Source organism: Podarcis cretensis (genome assembly GCF_951804945.1).
Source record: "Podarcis cretensis genome assembly, chromosome: 13".
Taxonomy (NCBI): domain Eukaryota; kingdom Metazoa; phylum Chordata; class Lepidosauria; order Squamata; family Lacertidae; genus Podarcis; species Podarcis cretensis.
The window spans coordinates 14,265,226-14,287,678 of record NC_137182.1 but is presented as its reverse complement, the minus strand read 5'-3'; positions in this window follow the sequence as shown (position 1 = coordinate 14,287,678).

Sequence of the window (22,453 nt, the reverse complement as noted above, 5' to 3'; positions counted from 1 at the left end):
GAGTCGCCGCCCACTGTGGAGGGGGAGGGTGCCAGGCATGCGTTGCGGTGCGGTGCGGTGCGGAGCGGAGTGAGAGTGAGGGAGGGACTATCTGGGGGAGGGACAGTGCAGCGGCCGCCCAGCGCAGCGCTGAGCGCGGGAGAGAACCACACCCCACCAGCCCAGGCAGCAGCAAGAAGAAGCTGGCAGCAGCGGCAGGTTAGGGGTTAGGGGTGCAAATTACTTGCCTTGCCCCGGGTTAGGGGGTGCAAATTACTTGCCTTGCCCTGGGTTAGGGGGCGCAAATTACTTGCCTTGCCCTGGGTTAGGGGGCGCAAATTACTTGCCTTGCCCTGGGTTAGGGGGCGCAAATTACTTGCCTTGCCCTGGGTTAGGGGCGCAAATTACTTGCCTTGCCCTGGGTTAGGGGGCGCAAATTACTTGCCTTGCCCCGGGTTAGGGGGTGCAAATTACTTGCCTTGCCCTGGGTTAGGGGGCGCAAATTACTTGCCTTGCCCTGGGTTAGGGGGCGCAAATTACTTGCCTTGCCCTGGGTTAGGGGGTGCAAATTACTTGCCTTGCCCCGGGTGCTGACAACCCACGCTACACCACTGTCCATATCTCAAGGGCCGTCACAGGGAGAAGGGGGGAAAGCTTGTTTTCTCCTGCTCCAGAGGCCCTCAAGACCTGAAACTATGACTTCAAGCTACAGGAAAGCAGATTCGGACTCAATCTCAGGAAGAACATTCTGACAGGAAGAGTTGCTTGACAGTGGGAAGGAATCCCTCAGAAGGCGGTAGACTCTCCTTCCTTGGAGGTTTTTCCCACGGAGGTCGGATGACCATCAGCCATGGATGCTTTAGCTGAGATTCCTGCATCACAGGGGGTTGGACTAGATGATCCTTGGGTCCCTCCCAACTCTGCAATTATATGATCCTATGATCAAAAGTGTATCCAATGGCCCTTTAAAGCACATGCCGTCCCCCCCAATGATCTGGAGCATTGCAGCTTCCCTCTCACAGAACTACAGTTCCCAGAACCCCTAACAAACTACAATTCCCAGGATCTTTTGGGGGAAGCCACCTGCTTTTTTGAACGGGGATGAGGAACCTGCAGCTTGCTTTCCCTGATTTCCTAGGAACCAGGAAATGGAAGCTCAAGTGCTTCTAACAGGATGATTTCAGCGATCAGGGTGTATAAAATATTGTTCCAGGTTTCCGGCTACATCACAAGTCAATGATGGTTGACAGGAGAAAGCCAGGTTTTATGAGGAAAGCAACCGAGATGATCAAGGGTCTGGAAACTAAACCTTATGAGGAACAGTTGAAGGAGCTGGGTATGTTTAGCTAGGATAGGAGGAGACTGAGAGGAGATATGATAACAACCTTCCAGTATCTAAAAGGCTGTCACGTGGAAACTTGTTTTCTCCTCCTTGGAGGGGCAGGACCCAAACCAGTGGATTCAAATTATAAAAAAGAAGATTCCGACTAAACATCGAGAAGAACTTTCTGACAGTAAGAGCTGTTTGACAGTGGAGCAGATTCCCACGAGAGGGGGTGGACTCTTCTTCCTTGGAAGTTTCTAAGCAGAGGTTGGCTAGCCATCTGTCATGCATGCTTGAGCTGAGATTACTGCATCGCAGGGGATTAGACTACCCTTGGGGACCCTTCCAATTCTACAACTCTATGATCCTATGATGGTACCAAATAATAATAATAATAATAATAATAATAATAATATACAGTGGTGCCTCGCAAGACGAAAAGAATCCGTTCCGCGAGTCTCTTCGTCTAGCAGTTTTTTCGTCTTGCGAAGCAAGCCCATTGACGGATTAGCGGATTAGCGCTATTAGCGGTTTAGCGGCTTTTAGCGGCTTTTAGCGGATAAGCGGCTTAGCGGCTTAGAAAAAGGGGGGGGTAGGGAAAAAAACCCGCAGGAACTCGCAAGACATTTTCGTCTTGCAAAGCAAGCCCATAGGAAATTCGTTTTGTGAAGCACCTCCAAAACGGAAAACTCTTTCGTTTAGCGAGTTTTCCGTCTTACGAGGCATTCGTCTTGCGGGGCACCACTGTAAAAATAAAAATCTGTGCATATATAACTCTTCCCCACAAGGTGGAGTCGCAGACTGACTTATTACCAAGGTTCAGTCATCACTGCAAGAAAGGGATGCTCTCCCAGCCAATTGGATTAACTCCCTTCATCCCAGGTCCTTGGTTGTGCTAACTGGGGCTGATGGGCGTTGGAGACCAAAGCATCCTGAGGGCACCATTTGGGGGGGGGGGTAAAAGGTAAAGGTAAAAGGGCCCCTGACCATTAGGTCCAGTCGTGACTGACTCTGGGGTTGCGGCACTCATCTCGCTTTATTGACCGAGGGAGCCGGCGTACAGCTTCCGGGTCATGACTAAGCCGCTTCTGGTGCAACCAGAGCAGCGCACGGAAATGCCGTTTACCTTCCCGCTGGAGTGGTACCTATTTATCTACTTGCACTTTGACGTGCTTTCGAACTGCTAGGGTGGCAGGAGCAGGGACCGAGCAACGGGTTACGAAAATTAAGGTGCGCATTAGATTCAATGGTACATTTACATTTGCTAGCAAATAATCTTTTTGGTTTCAAGGTTCTGAAAATTGAGGTGCACGTAAGATTCTATGGTGCATTAGGCTCAAGTAAACACTGTGCTAGGGACGTGGGTGGCGCTGTGGGTTAAACCACAGAGCCTAGGACTCGCCGATCAGAAGGTTGGTGGTTCAAATCCCTGCAACGGGGTGAGTTCCCGTTGCTCGGTCCCTGCTCCTGCCAACCTAGCAGTTTTTATTAGACTTTTAATTATTTTACCTCTGTTAGAAGTTTTAACCGTTTTATCTCAACTGTTGGCCAGTCGTGGCCAATATACGTATTCACAAGGATATTCAAACCTTCTGCTGAGAAAGCCTGCTGCTGATTAGAAACGCCGCCTTGAAGACTGGGTTATGTTGAGCAGTGGAGGAGGAGCAGCAGAGGAGCTGGGTCCACAAAAGATAAGTTCCCTTTTTAACTCCGTTTATCTCTACTTTTAACCTCCGTAGTCAGTGAGACAGTGACAAATGGGTCATGGCAAGCAACCAAGATCTACTGAGAATGGTTGTTCACCTCCAAGAGTAAAGCAGTCAAAGCTTGAATCCCCCTCACCACCTACTAACAATAACAGCCAAACAGAGCAAGTTATTGTTCCTGCGGTCGAAACATACAACCACTTTGGCCCCTGTATGGTCAAGGGGAGCTGGAAAAGCCAGTTGATCCAGGGGGGGATGGAAGCCATAGGGAAGCCCTCCTCTCTGACACCTTAATTCCACCTTCGCCGTCACTAAAACAGGACGCATCAGGGCAAACTGCCCATGAATCAGTACCTGATCAAATACAACTAGTAATCAGGACTTTAAGCTTTATTTTCAAGAAATTGGAAGGGATTTCTTCATCTTTGAATAAACTTTCACAAGCCCTTCTGTCTCATCCATCTTCCTCAACTGAGCTATCTAATTTGCATCAATCTCCTGTGCAGCTTGTAAGTGCCTTAAAGAGACAACATGACCAGAAATCTCACCTTAAGGGTTCTAGAAGCAGGCTGCCACTGCCCCAAAGGAACAAGCAATCCTTGATTTTTCAACCTAATAAAATATGTCTATCCATTTTTCCCCGTGACGCCCCCAGACTTAGGTGGAATTACCTGAGGATGGCTAAACGGTACCTACATGATTTGCTAAATATCCCCTTTTTCCAGATAGATCTTATATCTGTAGTACCCCTAATTGCCACGCCCTGGCCAAGGAAATTTATGCTCTCCTTCCAGTCTGCAAGGATCCCACATCTTCTTGCAAGACAAAAAGACCGGCTGGCAGCCTGGGAGATTGTAACAACAAGAGTCTTTAAGGACACGAGTGTCAAACCTCTTTTTGCCAACATCTTAACCGGCAATGAATGCTCGTTACCTCCTTCTGTTCCTATTATAAGGGAAAAAATATCTAGCCGGGTACCCCCTGTTCCACCTGCGATCCCAAGTGTCCATCTAGCTACGCTGAGGAATGATCCAATTGCAAGCGGAGATTGGAATATCCCTGAAGAGAGAAATCTTATCTCCTCTTATGGAAAACTCCCTTCAGAAGAACAGCAGGCTATTCTCGACAGATTGGATCTACTCAAACAAAGACTCTTATCGCAAGGGGACCCCTCTATGCCGACGAGAGAGGAGAGCAGGCGCTCCACGTCCCACAAGGCGTCCCCATCAAATGCCTTGATAAGCTTTCAACCCGCTACTTTGTTACCCCCTACTGAGCTGAATCAGCAGTCACCTGTTGACCAACAGCACCATTCTACCGTGGAGGAAGTCGATAAACTCAACACTCCCGTCTCAGACCTTATGTCCAATCAAAATATGGAAGTTGATGAATCCTTTGCTTCAATGCCAGAGCTAGAATCTACCCTGTCTGAAGATCACCAGGAAATGATTATGCATGCACCATCCCCACGTTCACGTCCTTCTATACATCTGCGTGATAATTCTTCTCCATCTGCGCAGCAACTACAAGTGATGGCTGGAACACCTCTGACGGATCTACTAGTATAGCCCATCAACGACCTACCACTACTCACCTCAATGAACAGCATCCAACCTCACTAACTTTGCCTAATTCTTCCTCCCCGGCAAAGCCCTCCTTGCCTGTTAATGTTACCAAATCATGGATTCGATCAACACAGAAGAAGACCCTATCCGCACAAACTAAAATTACTGATTTTTTTATGGGTCCTCCTTCTACCTTCAAGAACCTATTAAACAACTCAAAGTGACAATTACCGGGACAGCACAAAGATCTGACATTATCAATACTTAGCTGGAACATTGCTGGTTGGAGAACCAAAAAATCAGATCCCGAATTTAGGAAGTACATAAATTCATTTAATATCATTCTATTCCAAGAAACATGGGATGAGGAAGAGATTACCATAGACGGCTTCGATCTTCTAACACTTCCGGCCTCCCCTTCCTTGAAAGGTGGTCGCCCCAAAGGGGGTCTTTTGATTGGGATCTCACTCCAACTTCACGCCAAACTCACTCTGGTACGGGCTTCCCCGCCTTTTGCTCTATCTGGACTGATCACAGAAGGGAAGTCCTCATTACTAATTACTAATGTCTATCTCCCCCCTGAAGGCTCTGCACCTGATCTTGATTGGAGATGGGAATCATTTGAAAATCACCTATTGTCATGTCATACCAAATGCCTTAACTCGTACTCCTTAATTGGGGGAGACTTTAATGCTCGTATTGCCACAAATTGGGACCTACTAACCAAGTCCAAATGGTGGACTCCCCCATGCTTGGACAACTTTGACTTGGAACATGCCAGAATTAGAACTTCAAAGGACAACAGAGTAAACAAAGCAGGAGTGACCCTTTACCAAATGGCCATTCGCCTGAATCTAGTCTTCTTGAATGGCACCTTCCCCCCCGACATACCGGGGGAGTTCACTCACCTGGGACTAGCATCAAACAGTGTTATCGATTACTTCTTGATCTCCGCAAATTTGGCCGTTAATGTACTTTCCTTCCAAGTTGAAAACCAACATTTCAGTGGTCACCTTCCAATAGTGACCACTTTGTCATTGTTCCGGTGCCAGAAGGACTATAAACACTCAGTCCTTCTGGAAACCTCATCATCGACCAAAATAAGAGGGATCAAATGGTCGGAGGCTGTGGCCCAAAAATACCAGGAATTTTTTCATAGGGAAATCATTGCCTATCTACCTCAAACAACTACTGATTTACAAGATTTCAATTCGGTTTTGAAACTTTTTAACCTTCTTATAACAAACCTTACCACTTTTTTTACATCACCTCCTCAAAAGGCGAAAGTGGCGCATTGCAGTACTGGGGCCCCTTGGTTTAACACCTCTTGCAAACAAGCAAGATCCCTTCTTCATTCTATCTATAATGAATACAAAAACTCTAATGCCCAGGCTCTACCACCCTCCTATTCACAAGCCAAAAGAGCATATAAACAGACTTTAAAGCTGGCCAAACGCGAGTGGTACCAAAAGCGTTGGCGAGCCTTGATTGCGGCCTCTAGATCCCGCAGACCCCAGGAATTTTGGGCTCTGATAAATAAAAGAGGAAGGAAGTACCCACTGGCGATTATCCCTGCGCCCACATGGGAACAATTCTTGAGTAAATATTTCTCTTTGGCAGAGGAATCCAACTCACCCATGGAATTCCGAGCCGACCATCTACCTTTGTGGCCCTCTACCGACCCAGAACTGATAATGGACTTGATACTAGATCTGAAAACGGGCAAAGCCCCAGGGCTGGATCTAGTCCCTGCTGAGGCTATTGTTGCGCAACCGAGGTGGTGGGCTGAAATTCTGGCCAAAGTCTTTGATGCAATTAATTCTATGGGGCTTATCCCTAGGTCATGGAAGGAGGCCGTGATCGTACCAGTCCATAAAAAGGGTTCCCCCGCTGACCCAGAGAACTATCAGAACATCAGCCTTTTGTCTATCATCGGGAAAATCTATGCAAAATTTTTGTTGTCTAAGCTGGCCCATTGGGCATACGACTCAAACTTGATTGGCCACGAGCAAGCGGGCTTTAGGAACAATTATTCGACCACTGACCATATGGTAATTATGTATCATCTTGCCAGAAAATATTCTGCCCCGAGTCGGGGGCGCCTATGTGTTGCTTTCATAGACTTAAAGGCCGCCTTTGACAGTATCCCAAGAAACTGTCTATGGAAGAAATTAGAGAGATGGGGCATAGATAGAAGGCTGTTATGGCTTATAACCCAATTACACCACGGGTCGTCGGCTAGAGTGAGACTTACACCGGCGGGAAACCTATCCAATGCGGTCCCAATAAATAGAGGAGTGCGCCAAGGCTGCATTTTGGCCCCACTCCTCTTCAACTTGTTTATTAGCGACATGAAGCTCTTTCTGAGTGAGTCTCAAGCCAACATTCATGCCCCCCGCCTAGCTGATTTTCGCTGCCCTCTGCTCTTATATGCTGACGATGCAGCGATCCTTTCCTACTCTAGAGTCGGTTTATGCAGAGCTCTAAAGATTTTTGCGGCTTATTGCAAACTCAACCACCTGACAATTAATCATGGAAAATCTAAAGTACTGGTCTTTACCAGGACTCGGAAAACTTACAGCTGGAAGTTAGATGGAGTCCAATTAGAACAGGTTTTCAAATTTAAATACCTGGGAGTCTTTTTTCACTACAATCTAAGCTGGAAGCCACAGATACAGTATTTACTGAACAAAGGGAAAACAATACTTTACACTCTACTCCAATTTTTTGCAGTCGACGGAGCCTCCCACATCCCTTCTGCATTGAAGGTGTACCACGCAAAAGTGGTTTCCACCCTCTGTTATGCTGCCCCGCTCTGGGCCCCAGGGTCCAATTTAACATCGCTGGGGACATTGCAGAATCAGTTTCTCCGTCGCCTCCTGAAACTCCCCATGTGTGTGAGCAATGCAGCCATACATCTGGAGTTAAGGATTGCATCATTAGAGACGGTCATCTGAAAGCGAGTCTTTGGCTATTGGCTGTCCAGCTGGCATAGGCTTCCCGACCATTACCTCTTTCAGTGCCTCTGGCGGGATGACTTTGTTAACCCGTGGGTAGGAAAAATCCATGCCAAACTTCTGAGCATCGGAATTTCCCCAGCGGACTCCTTAAAGATGAACCTACGCTCAGCCAAAAGCCTTATCGAGCAAAGATTAGCAGACACTGAAAATCAACACAACCTCTCCAGGGGTAGGGGTGTCTGCTCCCCCAGGTATCACGGAATAACCCTACCACTTGGCCTTCCATCATACATGTCATCTCTTTCATCTGTACCACACCGACTTGCATTTATTCGTGCAAGGTTCAATGTTTTTCCATCGAACCTGCTGAGCCACAGATTTTCCAAGGGTTTGGTGTCTCCGCTATGCGAGTGTGACGGGAAAACAGTTGAATCTCTTCCACATATAATGTTCAACTGTCCCTTACATAGCATAGTTAGGACTAAATTCCTGGGTCCTGCTTTACTGCGCTTGGTTGGCAGGCCTGTTGAGTCACATGCCGCACTGCTTTTGCAGGATACAGATCCTTCTGTAACTCTGCAGGTGGCGAGATTCCTGAATGCGGTTATCTCACACACAAAAACCACCAAACAACAACAACAACAACAAAAACTAATCGGACAGTTATGATGAGAGTGCATGATGGATCTCGTCTCCAGTTCTCCTTTTTCTGTGAACCGTCCCTTGGATCTTTCCGGGCCCCAAGCTGTTATTTGTCACTGCTCAATGACCCACCCTTGCATCGTGGTGTTCCCCTTCTGTTGTTAGATGTATTGTTTTTTTATGCTTCTGTGCTTTTATGTTTGTACATATTTTATGGGCTAATAGCCGTAAATAAATTTGAATTTGAATTTGACATGCTTTCGAACTGCTAGGGTGGCAGGAGCAGGGACCGAGCAACGGGAGCTCACCCCGTTGCGGGGATTCGAACCGCCGACCTTCTGATCGGCAAGCTCTAGGCTCTGTGGTTTAACCCGCAGCGCCACCCATGTCCCTTCCTTCCTGGTTCTTAGTTGTGCTACCTGGGGCTGATGGGAGTAGGAGACCAAAGCATTTAGCGGGCACCATGGGGGGGGGGGAGCCTGCCCTAAATAAGCACTTCGTACATCCAGCTGGTTTCAGTTGCATCAGTGTAGTAATCCAGAATCTGCAAACATTCTCAATGTACCTGCAGGTGGCATAATCTTACAATGCAATTAAGTCTTATATCTTTTGGCTGTCCCAATTACCCATGCACCCATCCTGGATTTTTTAAAGGCTTTTAACTTTTCTTTAGAAGTGATGTTAAAATGGATGCTACTTTGGTAAAAGTTACTGTTTTTAGTGTCTTTTAATGCATATAGGGCATTTTATAATATTTTATGGGAAGCCATCCTGACCATGCATTGGAAGGGCAGGGAATAAATAGATAAAGTCCTGAGAACTGGGAGATAGGATCTCGAGGAGAGTTCTCGACACCCAGAGAATTACAATATTTACTCGAATCTAAAGCACACCTTTTTTGGTCAAATTATGTTACGAAAATTAAGGTGCGAATTAGATTCGATGGTACATTTACATTTGCCAGCAAATAATCTTTTTGGTTTCAAGGTTCTGAAAATTGAGGTGTACGTAAGATTCGATGGTGCATTAGGCTCAAGTAAACACTGTGCTAGGGACGTGGGTGGCGCTGTGGGTTAAACCACAGAGCCTAGGACTCGCTGATCAGAAGGTTGGTGGTTCAAATCCCTGCAACGGGGTGAGTTCCCGTTGCTCGGTCCCTGCTCCTGCCAACCTAGCAGTTTGAAAGCACGTCAAAGTGCAAGTAGATAAATAGGTACCACTCCGGCAGGAAGGTATATGGCGTTTCCGTGTGCTGCTCTGGTTCGCCAGAAGCGACTTGGTCATGCTGGCCACATGACCCGGAAGCTGTACACCGGCACCCTCGGCCAATAATAATAATAATAATAATAATAATAATAATAATAATAAATTTTATTTATATCCCGCCCTCCCCAGCCGAAGCCGGGCTCAGGGCGGCCAACAACACCAAAACAGCACAACATTATAAAAACATTATAAAAATTAATTAAAATCAAAATTGATGGCAACCATAAACTAAAGTTTTGTACAGATTGCCAAAGGAGGGAGTCAGGCTGCGCCCTGACCAAAGGCCAGGTGGAACAGCTCTGTCTTGCAGGCCCTGCGGAAAGATGTCAAGTCCCGCAGGGCCCTTGTCTCTTGTGACAGAGCGTTCCACCAGGTTGGAGCCGCAGCCGAAAAAGCCCTGGCTCTAGTTGAGGCCAGCCTAACCTCTCTGTGGCCTGGGATCTTCAAGGTGTTTTTATTTGAAGACCGTAAGTTCCTCTGTGGGGCATACCAGGAGAGGCGGTCCTGTAGGTACGAGGGCCCTAGGCCGTATAGGGCTTTGAAGGTTAAAACCAGCACCTTAAACCTGATCCTGTACTCCACCGGGAGCCAGTGCAGCTGGTATAGCACCGGATGAATGTGATCTCGCAGCAAAGACCCCGTAAGGAGTCTCGCTGCGGCATTCTGCACCCGCTGGAGTCTCTGGGTCAGTCTCAAGGGCAGCCCCACGTAGAGCGAGTTACAATAATCCAGTCTGGAGGTGACTGTCGCGTGGATCACAGTGGCTAGGTCAGGGCGAGAGAGGTAAGGAGCCAACTGCTTAGCTTGGCGGAGATGAAAAAATGCCGCCTTTGTTATAGCTGCAATCTGCGCCTCCATGGAGAGGGAGGTATCGAAGATTACACCCAAACTCTTAACGGACGGTGCTGGCACTAATTGCACCCCCGCAAGAGATGGGAGTTGCCCCCTCAGTCCCATGTCATCCCGTCCCAGCCAGAGGACCTCTGTCTTCGAAGGATGAGCGCCGCAACCCCAGAGTCGGCCACGACTGGATCTAACTGTCAGGGGTCCCTTTACCCTTAAAACACTGTGCTAAATATGGCTCAGGTTCAGGCTATCTGAAAGACCCTATTTGCTCCTATGAACCTGCCCTGGTTTTGAGATCTTTGGGGGAGGCCCGTCTCTCAGTCCTACCACCTTTGCTGGCATGTTTGTTAGGAAAGCAGAAGAGGGTCTTCTCAGTGGCTGCTCCCAGACTTTGGCACTTCCCAGAGAAGCTAGACAGGGTTCCACCTTCTTGTCATTCTGATGGCAAGTGAAGACCTCCTTGTTCCAAAGGCAGGATATAGATAAATATATAATAATAGGTAAAGGAAGGTAAAGATAAAGGACTCCTGGGTGGTTAAGTACAGCCAAAGGCGACTATGGTGTGCAGCACCCATCTCACTTTCAGGCCGAGGAAGCAGGCCTTTGTCCACAGACAGCTTTCTGGGTCATGTGGCCAGCAGGACTAAACTGCTTCTGGTGCAACGGGACACCGTGATGGAAGCCAGAGCGCACAGAAACGCTGTTTACCTTCCTGCCGGAGTGGTACCTACTTATCTACTTGCACTGGTGTGCTTTCGGACTGCTAGGTTTGCAGGAGCTGGGGCACAGTAACAGGAGCTCACTCTGTCGCGGGGATTCAAACCGCCGAACTTCCGATCGGCAGGCTCAAGAGGCTCAGTGGTTTAGACCACAGCGCCACTGGCTTCCCCTTTCCAGAAACAGAGTGGTGTTTGAGCAAGTTCCTTGCCTGGGATCATCTCACGTTAAAGAGTGCTGTGCAAAAGCAACGGTTTATGGCTGGGTAAGATTCTTGTGGTTCTGGGTAAGATTCTTGTGAGCAGGTGACAGCAAAGGTTGCAAGGTTTTTAGCTGGGGCAATTAGAATAAGATCCACTACAGTGGTACCTTGGGTTAAGTACTTAATTTGTTCCGGAGGTCCATACTTAACATGAAACTATTCTTAACCTGAAGCACCACTTTAGCTAATGGGGCCTCCTGCTGCCGCCGCGCCGCCGGAGCACGATTTCTGTTCTCATCCTGAAGCAAAGTTCTTAACTCGAGATACTATTTCTGGGGTAGCAGAGTCTGTAACCTGAAGCGTATGTAACCTGAAGCGTATGTAACCCGAGGTACCACTGTAGTAATAAGGCAGTGGGGGCGGGGCGGGGGAGAGAAAGAGAAGGGTTTTTTATTGCAATACTCCTCCAGACCCAGCAGGTGGCACTACCGAACAAAAGGCAGGAGGGGAAGGGGAAGAGAAGTAGCGATGCTAAATTCACCAAATGTAAACCTCAGTGACCACACCAGTGACCTCAGCCTCATGTTATGATGACAAGGTTTCAGTATTCCGTTCTTATGCAAACTTTGGTGGCCCAAACAGTGATTCACTGAGCAAGTTCATGCAAGGCAGTGTAGAAGCTTTGCAGGCTAGAGGAGTGAGGATGCATACAGTGGTACCTCAGGTTACATACGCTTCAGGTTACATACGCTTCAGGTTACAGACTCCGCTAACCCAGAAATAGTACCTCGGGTTAAGAACTTTGCTTCAGGATGAGAACAGAAATCATGCTCCGGCGGTAGCAGGAGGCCCCATTAGCTAAAGTGGTGCTTCAGGTTAAGACCAGTTTCAGGTTAAGAATGGACCTCCAGAACGAATTAAGTACCTAACCCGAGGTACCACTGTACCTGCCCTGTAATATTCGAACACACAGCAATGCTGCCCAGTGTGGCAGAAAGAAGATGAGCCAAAGCCTCAGTGTTACATATGTGGTAGACCTGTAAAAAAAATAAAGAAATTTTGGGATGTAATTTATAATGAGCTAAAAATGCAAGAGAAATATTCTGGTATGCCATGGCAGCTGCAAGAATATTAATCGCTACGAATTGGAAAGGAGGGAAGGCATGGCTGATTTCCTTCAGCATGCATAGGTTTGATCTTCTTGCAGTCCATGGGACTCTCCAGAGTCTCCTCCAGCACCATAATTCAAAGCATCAATTCTTCAGCGATCAGTCTTCTTTATGGTCCAGCTCTCACTTCCATACATCACTACTAGGAAAACCATAGCTTGAACTATACGGACCTTTGTCGGCAAGGTGATGTCTCTGCTTTTTAAGATGCTGTCTAGGTTTGTCATTGCTTTCCTCCCAAGAAGCAGGCTTCTTTTAATTTTGTGACTGCTGTCACCATCTGCAGTGATCATGGAGCCCAAGAAAGTAAAATCTCTCACTGTCTCCATTTCTTCCCCTTCTATTTGCCAGGCTATTACTTAATTTTCTCAAATGCTAAATGCCGTTTAAAAAAAAGTTGCAGAAGAGGAGTCATTTGTGGCATTAATCAACCTTTCCCCTACTATCATGTGAAGCAATTAATATGTTGAATTGTTACAAGCAAGTGTCACAGAATGACTAAGGGGTTTTTTTATTTTAAAAAATGCATAATCATCAGAGCAATGCTAAGTCATCTTTTCACAAAGAGAATTAGGAAACAGTGTCAGAGGAAGTTGCTTGCCCGTTCTTTCCCAAACTTGAATCAAAATTCTGGTGTATAATAACTTCCATGGGTGACATCATACGTAAAAAAATTAAATCATACAGCATTGCGGCTTTCAAACTGTGTCCCTTAGTTCACACCAAGAATGTTACACATTTGGGTGGTTTCCCAGCCACCTCGAAAACCACATAGCTTTAAGTAGAACCATCCTATCTGTAATCCAAGTTGAAGGGGCTGCTTTGAATTCGAATGCCTAGGGGTTTTGTATAACTACAAAGGGACAGTAGCACTTATCTTAGTAGCTTTTGTTTCAGAGTCCTACAGTTCTGAATCATGTGCTCAGTAAACTTTTCATTTTCAAATCCAGCTGACGTTGCTTCTTATTTGGGTTGCTGCAATGCTACATAAAGCAGGAATTGGGATTTGTGGTCCCCATTCCAGATGTTGTTGAACGATACTTCCCATCATCCCTGCCTGTTGATCATGCTGGCTTGGGTTGATGGGTGTCCAGCAACATCTCAAGGGGCATAGGTTCCCCATCCCTGACATGAAGGAACAGAGTACAGTGGTACCTCAGGTTAAGTACTTAATTCGTTCCGGAGGTCCGTTCTTAACCTGAAACTGTTCTTAACCTGAAGCACCACTTTAGCTAATGGGGCCTCCTGCTGCTGCCGCACCGCTGCCGAGTGTTTTCTGTTCTCATCCTGAAGCAAAGTGTTTAACCCAAGGTACTATTTCTGGGTTAGCGGAGTCTGTAACCTGAAGTGTATGTAACCCGAAGTACCACTGTAGAGGGAAGGAAAAACCATATTTGTAACTGCTGTAGCCAAAAGGGTTCCTAGGATTTGGATCTGTGTGTAAGTAAGGCCCCTTCTTCTTCTTCTTCTTCTTCTTCTTCTTCTTCTTCTTCTTCTTCTTCTTCTTCTATCACCCATAGCTGAGTAAGATTGTATTCCATGAACACGGTCTTAACAGTGAGTCCGTAAGTGACTGTGGAGGCCAATTCTGGATCCACGTCCTTCCACTGTGGGGACATAGGTTTCCAGGCAGGAGTTGATCATGCTGAGGGTTTGCCAAGTGTGCCTTCCTCTTAGCACGTTTCTCCCTTTCGTCCTGAGTTCAAGCGTCTTCAAGGCCCATGATACCTTTGTTAAAGGCTTTTTTCCAATTGGAGTGTTCGCAGGCCAATGTTTCCCAGTTGTCAGTGTTTATACTACATTTTTAAAGATTTGCCTTGAGGGAGTTTTTGAACCTCTTTTGTTGACCACCAACATTACGCTTTCCATTTTCATGTTCGGAATAGAGTACAGTGGTACCTTGGGTTACATATGCTTCAGGTTACAGACTCCGCTAACCCAGAAATAGTACCTCGGGTTAAGAACTTTGCTTCAGGATGAGAACAGAAATCATTCTCTGGTGGCGTATGTAACCTGAAGCGTATGTAACCCGAGGTACCACTGTACAAGCTTCCTCTGCTATTCCTCTTTTATAAATTCCACCAGTCATTTCTTTTGTAGGGTTCAACTAAGCCACAATCTCTGGTTCTAAGCCTTCGCTGAATCCTTTTATCTGCAGCAATCTCTCATCTAGTGCCTCTTGAGGGAACAGTCATGGTTACAGGCTCCACAAAACATGCACAGCCCACCTGTCATCAGGCTTTATCTTTCTCAGGCTGGAATTTTAAGAATTCCTTCCCTGAAATTAGCTAAGCCTCTGCGATGTTGAGTCTTCTGGCTTTCAGCGTTGGCCTTTGTGGACTCTGAGATACTTCTCATTTTCGCAGCCGTTATGCCGAGGGTGATGGAACAGTTCTTGGTCTAAGCCTCCATCTCTGGTGTTGACATCATTTTCCTTCCACAATGATTTCCTCTCATGCTCTCTTTCCCCCTCTCTTCCATCCCAGCAGAGAATGAGAAGAAGACAAGAGGGATGATATAAATAGAAGTGATTGTAAGCTGTTTCTGTATGCAATGACGGCAGCAAGAATATTATTGGCACAAAGATGGAAGCAAGAAGAACTACCGACGAAAGAAGATTGGAGGATGAAACTGATGTACTATGCAGAACCAGACAAACTAATGCGAAGAATTTGAAACCGGTGGGACCAGAGGTTCACAGAAGATTGGCCTAAATTTACGGACTATTTGAAAAGTAGTTGTGATGACCAGATTACATTTGTAGGTTTGCAGGAAGTTTTGTAAGGGAAATAATCGGAACGATTGCCTTTTTGAACGAAAAAGGTGAGGTTAGTTATGATAATTAAAGCAATATGAATTTAAGAAATGCAGAATAAATTATAAAAATGGCAGATCACCAGAGGTGCTGATGGAAGTCCAAAAAGATTGCATAAGAGATGAAATTTTGTGGAATGTATGACAATTATTATGTTTGAAAATTAATTAAAAAATATTTTTTTTAAAAAAAAAAAAAACAGAGAGAATGAGAAGAAGAGAAGAATCTCCATCTAAGCCAAGGAAATCCTGGGTTGAGCAGGCGTGGCCAGCATGAAATACAAAAAAGGAGCTTCTGTACATAATGTGGGTTGAAATCCAGTGCACCCAAGCTCGCTTCCACAGACTAAGCATTTGCTAGGGAAGAGTGATGTTTCCTTCACTCAACTTTCACAGGGTATCTGCACAACCTTCACAACATCCATGGCTTCCACACACACCAGAGCTTAGTCATTTCAATCTCCTGGTCCTCAGACTGCTTCTGCCATTGTGGCTGTTAGGTAACCTCTTTGCTGAGTCAGCTTGGCTGGCTTTCCTAGAGCTCATTCTCAGTTCCTCATTGCATCTGGTGAGCTCAGCCTGCTTCTGTAAGAACCTGCTCTCTGGCCGTCTGTGCCCTTGGGAAGATCCTTATTCTGTGAATAGCTTTGACTCCTGACTAGGATATTATTATTATTAATACACCACCCTATACCTGGGCGTCTCAGGGCAGTTCACAGAATAAAATCAAGATATAAAACCACAAAATACATAATAAAAATTAAAACAACAACCCAGTAGCCCTACCACACCACCCACACAAAAAAGCATTTTATAAGGGCATAGGATAGAAATCAGATCAACCAAAGGCCTGGTTAAAAAGGAACGTTTTTGCCTGGCGCCTAAAGGTGTATAATGAAGGCACCAGCGAACTTCCCTGGGGAGAGCATTCCACAGACGGGGAGCCACTGCAGAGAAGGCCCCGTTCTTGTGTTGCCACCCTCCGGACCTCTCTAGGCTAGTCCTTCCTTTAATGTCTTTGCAACCACAATTACACCAGTGGTGCCATGATTTTATTTGAAGGGAGCCAAGGTTGCTTCCAGATGGGGACCTTTGATCACAAATGAGTTGTTCAGATCCAGTTTTCCCACGTGCGTGTTTTGCCCATTAGCTTACAGCCTTCCCTAATTTTTTTTAATCACGATTTCCTGCCGTTTGCCATCCCCAACAGTGAAACAACCTTCACTGAATGTATCTGGAGGGTCTATATTATACACGTCCTCGGCATAGCTGTCAACCGTCCCTTATTTGGTGGGAAACTCCCTTATCCCAGCACCGTGTCCCGCTGCTGTCCCTTATTGATGATGCCCCTTAAATTTCCCGGGTTTCATGCTCTCCCGGCTCGGGAGGGAAGCAGCGGCTCGGGGTCCTCCACCGCGCAAAAGAGTGCGTGCACGAGCTTCTTCTTCTCTGTCTCTCCCTTTCCCCCCTCAGGGGCGCATTGTGAGGAGATGGGTGGCGGCAGGCGGGCAGGCAGCCCCTCTCTTGCGAGACTTCCGCAACGCTGCCAGCGGAAGCCGGAGGCGGCAGCGGCGGCTGAGGAGGCAGCCTGAGGGAGGAGGAAGAGGAGGGGATGGGGAGGGATGCAGAAGGGCGGTGCTTCAGCGGCCGCTGCAGCGCCGCGACTACCTCATGCCAGGCTCGCAGGCGGCATGGGCGAGAGTCTCCCTCCCCCCTCTTTCTCAGGCGGGGAAGGGCCGATGGAACTCCTCGCGCCAGGACGACGGCAGCCCCGACATGCTGCTTAGCATACCCTCCAACCAGTGCGGCATCTTAATGTTGTGATTTCCCCCTCTGCATCCCTTTCATAACTCTATTTTTATAAATCATTTGTCCATCCATAGTTCACATTCTTACTCCAAGTTTTCTCTCAATCCTACCAATGTATGTAACTCTTTACAATAGCTTTTCAACTAAATTATAAACTTTCCCCATTCTTTATTAAAGAGGTCCTCTTCCTGGTTTCTAATTCTGCCTGTAAGCTTTGTCAACTCGACGCCGTTCATCAGTTTTGTCTGCCACCCTTCTTTGGTCGGAGTTGTAGACCCTTAGGATCATCTAGTCCAGGGGTGTCAAACTCAAATTCATCGGGGGGCCGCATCAGCAGTTTGGTCACCCTCAAAGGGCCGGTTGTTCAGGCAGCCGTTGGATCTATCACATCACAGGATGGCATGCGCTCAATATAAAAACAAGTGGAGGTTTCCTGAATGCATGTAAAGTGGAGGTTTCCTGTGTAGAACGGCCAGCGCCGCTAGAGGGCAGACGTTCTCTGGCTTGTAGGCTGCCGTGCATGCGCTGAAGAGGCGGCTTTCTTGTGTCAAAAAAAAAAAAAAGGCGAGAATAAAAGGTGAAGGCTGGCGGCCGGCGGCGGCTACATGGGCCACATGACGAGGTCTTGCGGGCCGGATTCGGCCCGCGGGCCTTGTGTTTGACACCCGTGATCTAGTCCAACCCCCTGCAAAACACAGTCAGTGGCAGCCAAAGCAGCACGGCTCCATCAGATTTCTGTATAAGATAAACAAAATCCCTTATTTTGGCTGCTGATCCCTTATTTTCGAGGCTGCTGGTCCCTTATTTTCAAATCTGTAGGTTGACAGCTATGGTCCTCGGGTAGAAGGCACCAACTGCCATTTCCTGCCTAGGGGTGGGTGGAGACCAGGCGTGCCTCCTATTGGTCTGGAAGTTGCTGTAGAGGCAGAATTTGGGGGTGGGGGCAGCTGAGGAGATGGCAGATCCAGCCTCCAAGAAGTGCATCACAATTGTTGTTGCTGCCACTCCGGCCACAGCAGTGGATGATGCATTCCTTGGAGGCCAGATCTGCTGCCCCTATGAATCCTGCTGCCCGAGGCAGCCACCTCACCTTGCCCCATGGGTGGGCCGGCCCTGCTTGTCAGACTTTCTGCAATAAGTGGAAATCCACATATAACGCAACAAAAAGCCTGGCCTGAGTAGCGCCAATTCCACAACGAACTCCCGTCCAGAAGCAGCTAAGTGTCTGGAAGAGAAGATGCACATACATGGTAAATATGTAAAAGTGTGTGGGGAGGGGGCTCTCAGGGTTAAAGGTGTGCGCTGGGATTTGAAAACATTGAAGGCTTCAAGAAAAGCCTTCTTGTTCTTTCCAGTTGCATGGCAGATCAGTTGAGAACATGGCTGTTGTAAAGAATAAGAAGAATCCTTTCCCATGCTTTCTTTAGCAGTGCAACAGCTAAAGCGAATCCGTTCTGCATTGCTTGAACATCAGAAATGCACAGTTGCGCAGGGGAAGGTCTACGCCATTTCTCTTACCCATGCCAGACTCACCCTCCTACAAACTCAAACAAACTTTGCCTAACTGTCAACTTTCAGATTATAAAATAAGGGATCAGCAGCCTCACCTGTCCCGGGGACAGTCTACGGGATATCTAACAATCCGGGATACCAGCAGGAAGCAGCGGGAAACGGCGCTGGAATAAGGAAATTTCCCGCAAAAAAAGGGAAGGTTGACAGCTATGACTTTGTATGGAACAGTGGGTGTGGATTCTCATATGAACAGAGATTTCTGATTCAGGTAGGTAGCCATGTTGGTCTGACACAGTAGAAATATATATAAAAAACAAAAACAAACAAAAAAATTAAAATAAAAAAATTGTCCAGTAGCACCTTAGAGACCAACTAAGTTTGTTCTTGGTATGAGCTTTCATGTGCATGCACACTTCTTCAGATAGACACAGAACAAACTTAGTTGGTTAGCACTGTGGGTTAAACCACAGAGCCTAGGGCTTGCCGATCAGAAGGTCGGCGGTTCGAATCCCCACGACGGGGTGAGCTCCCGTTGCTCAGTCCCAGCTCCTGCCAACCTAGCAGTTTGAAAGCACGTCAAAGTGCAAGTAGATAAATAGATACTGCTCCGGCAGGAAGGTAAACGGCGTTTCCGTGCGCTGCTCTGGTTCGCCAGAAGCGGCTTAGTCATGCTGGCCACATGACCCGGAAGCTGTACGCCGGCTCCCTCAGCCAATAAAGCGAGATGAGCGCCGCAACCCCAGAGTCGGTCACGACTGGACCTAATGGTCAGGGGTCCCTTTACCTTTACCTTAAAGTGGTACTGGACAATTATTATTATTTTTTTTTTAGAGATTTCTGATGTTACTGAGTATTGTGAGAAGGAGCTGCAGAATATCCACCCTACAACGCTAAAGGTAACATTAAAGAGGCCTTCAAGCAGGGATTGCCAATGTAGAGCCTTCCAAATGTCTCTGGGTACAGCGCCCATCATTGCTGACCACGGGCCATGGTGGCTGGGCCTGGTGGGAACTGAGTTCAGCAACATCGAGATGGAACCACGTTAGCTACTCCCAGCCCTGGACAACCTTGCCAGGGCAAAAGACCAACAGGCTTTCATCACCTGCCTTTCAGACGTGTGAGATTAGCACAAGGCTATGGGATAGGGCTCAAACTGGTAGGTGCCTTGCCTACCTGAAACAACAGCAGCTTTTTGAGTCAGCTTCCGGGGGTTGTTGAAATAATGTCAAAAAGCTACTGAACGGGGAAGTTCACAAGGACAGATTTTGCAATAACCTGGCTAAAGAGCCATCAATCAACCAAACAGTAGTCAGTTATATCTGTTTTGTTCATCTTTCGCTGTGAACTGGCTGCATCCCTTCAGTGTTGTCATGAACAGTTCAGTTTACATAAGTTATGCAGGACTAGCCAAGATATTTTTGCGGGATGTTGTTCTGTGAGTCAACCATCAAAGGTATCTATATGCCTCTTACTCTTCTGTTCTCGATAGTATCCCAAATGCACGAACAAATACTTTGCTGTTTCTCCCCTTCCCCCTCCTCATCGTAATGTATTAATTTATGTATTGCTTAATGCTCATAAGTGGCTTGCAAAGTATAAAAGTTAGTTTCACCAAGTTTAAATATAAACGTCTATAATTGAAATGTGTAACAAAATGACAGGATTAAAATAGAAACATCTTTTAATGAGGGTGAAAGAGGAGAGCACAAAATATGGTTTGAAGCTCAACATCAAAAAAAGGAAGATCATGGCCACTGGTCCCATCACCTCCTGGCATTAGAAGGGGAAGAAATGGAGGCAGTGAGAGATTTTACTTTCTTGGGCTCCTTGATCACTGCAGATGGTGACAGCAGCCGCGAAATTAAAAGACGCATGCTTCTTGGGAGAAAAGCAGTGACAAACCTAGACAGCATCTTAAAAAGCAGAGACACCACCTTGCCAACAAAGGTCCGTATAGTTCAAGCTATGGTTTTCCCAGTAGTGGTGTATGGAAGTGAGAGCTGGACCATAAAGAAGGCTGATCACCGAAGAATTGATGCTTTTGAATTCTGGTGCTGAAGGAGACTCTTGAGAGTCCCATGGACTGCAAGAAGATCACACCTATCCATTCTGAAGGAAGTGCTCACATTCTTAAGGAGTGCTCATTGGAAGGACAGATCCTGAAGCTGAGGCTCCAATACTTTGGCCACCTCATGAGAAGAGAAGACTCCCTGGAAAAGACCCTGATGTTGGGAAAGATGGAGGGCACAAGGAGAAGGGGATGACAGAGGGCGAGATGGTTGGACAGTGTTCTCGAAGCTACCAGCATGAGTTTGACTAAAGTGTGGGAGGCAGTGGAAGACAGGAGTGCCTGGCGTGCTCTGGTCCATGGGGTCACAAAGAGTCGGACACGACTAAACGACTAAACAACAACAACAATGCCATAAAACAATTCCATTGAAACAACACATCACTTAAAACAATAGTAGGAATGCCGCTGACGTTTTGGCTGCTTTGACTCACTCTCTGTGGGAAACCATTTTTGTTCAGTGATCTGTGGTAGAACAAACAACTTTCCTCCAGCCTACTGGAGATGTCGATTCTTAACAGTTCTGGTGGTGAGAGAGAACAAGCACAAGGGCATAAAGAGGGCAGAAAAGTCACAGGATAGCTGCTGCGGTTGTCCGTAGTGTGTTTATAAGCTGGGAAACAAGTTCACCTCTTGCCAAAACCAAGGTTCTAGATTGTCATTCTTATGACACATAATAGGAGCTCAAGAGGCAGGATTATTTCTTTGTAAACATTGAAATCAAATACTGTCCAATGGTGATTAAGCAAGAACAGTGGCATTCAGCAACTGTTCTCATTTATATAAATAGAGGGATGGGCTGGATGTCAAATAAACAGACTGAAACAGAATTGTGACAAGGAAAACAAACAATGTTCTCATTTCTGCTTTTTAAAGCTCTTTTGCAGAGTGTTAAGACAGATATCGTGCAGTGGTTAATGCTTACTTTATCTTCCTTCCTTCCTTAAGTATTTTTATTGAATTCTACCCATATAAACCAAAGAGCAAAATAGAACTTCATGAAAGAAACATGTAAGAACTAAACTAAACCAAACCAAGACTGGCATGGGCGGTTACATTCACAAGAAGAAATAATAAGCCAGGCTATCTGGATTTTTACGATGAAATACGAGATGTTTCTTTTGTTCTTTTACACAGAAACACACACTTCGCATGGATGGACATGTTGGTATGCATGTGTGCTTGGAATCCTACATGTATTTATCTGAATGCACAATTTTGATATACAATTTTAATGCAATGCTCCCTTGAGACTGGGGAATTTGGCATCAAGGTGACACCTGATGATTGTGGCCAACATGCAAAACTCTAGCTTGTAGTTTCACTTCCTTGCTATCAATCGTCTATGAATGTGCACGCACTATGCTTTAAAGCATGGGTAGGCAACCTAAGGCCCGGGGGCCGGATCTGGCCCAATCACCTTCTAAATCTGGCCCACAGACGGTCCGGAAATCAGCGTGTTTTTTACATGAGTAGAATGTGTCCTTTTATTTAAAATGCATCTCTGGGTTATTTGTGGGGCATAGGAATTGGTTCATTTTTCCTTTCCAAAATATAGTCCGGCCCCCCACAAGGTCTGAGGGACGGTGGACCGGCCCCCTGCTGAAAAAGTTTGCTGACCCCTGCATTAAAGAATTTCTGAAGCCTGTTTTTCCCATCAACGGATTCTGGGCACTGTAGTTTCAATGCCCCTCACAGCCGCAATTCTCAGCAACCTTTAACACCCTACAGTGCCCAAAATTCTTTGAGCAAATGGGCGTGCTGTAAGAGGGGGTCTACTGAGCTAGGCTCATCCTAGAAACTGCATTCAGCAGCCAGTTTCTGATGGGGAAAAGGAAGCTGGTTAAATAAAAGGAACGAAAACCTGAGCTTAG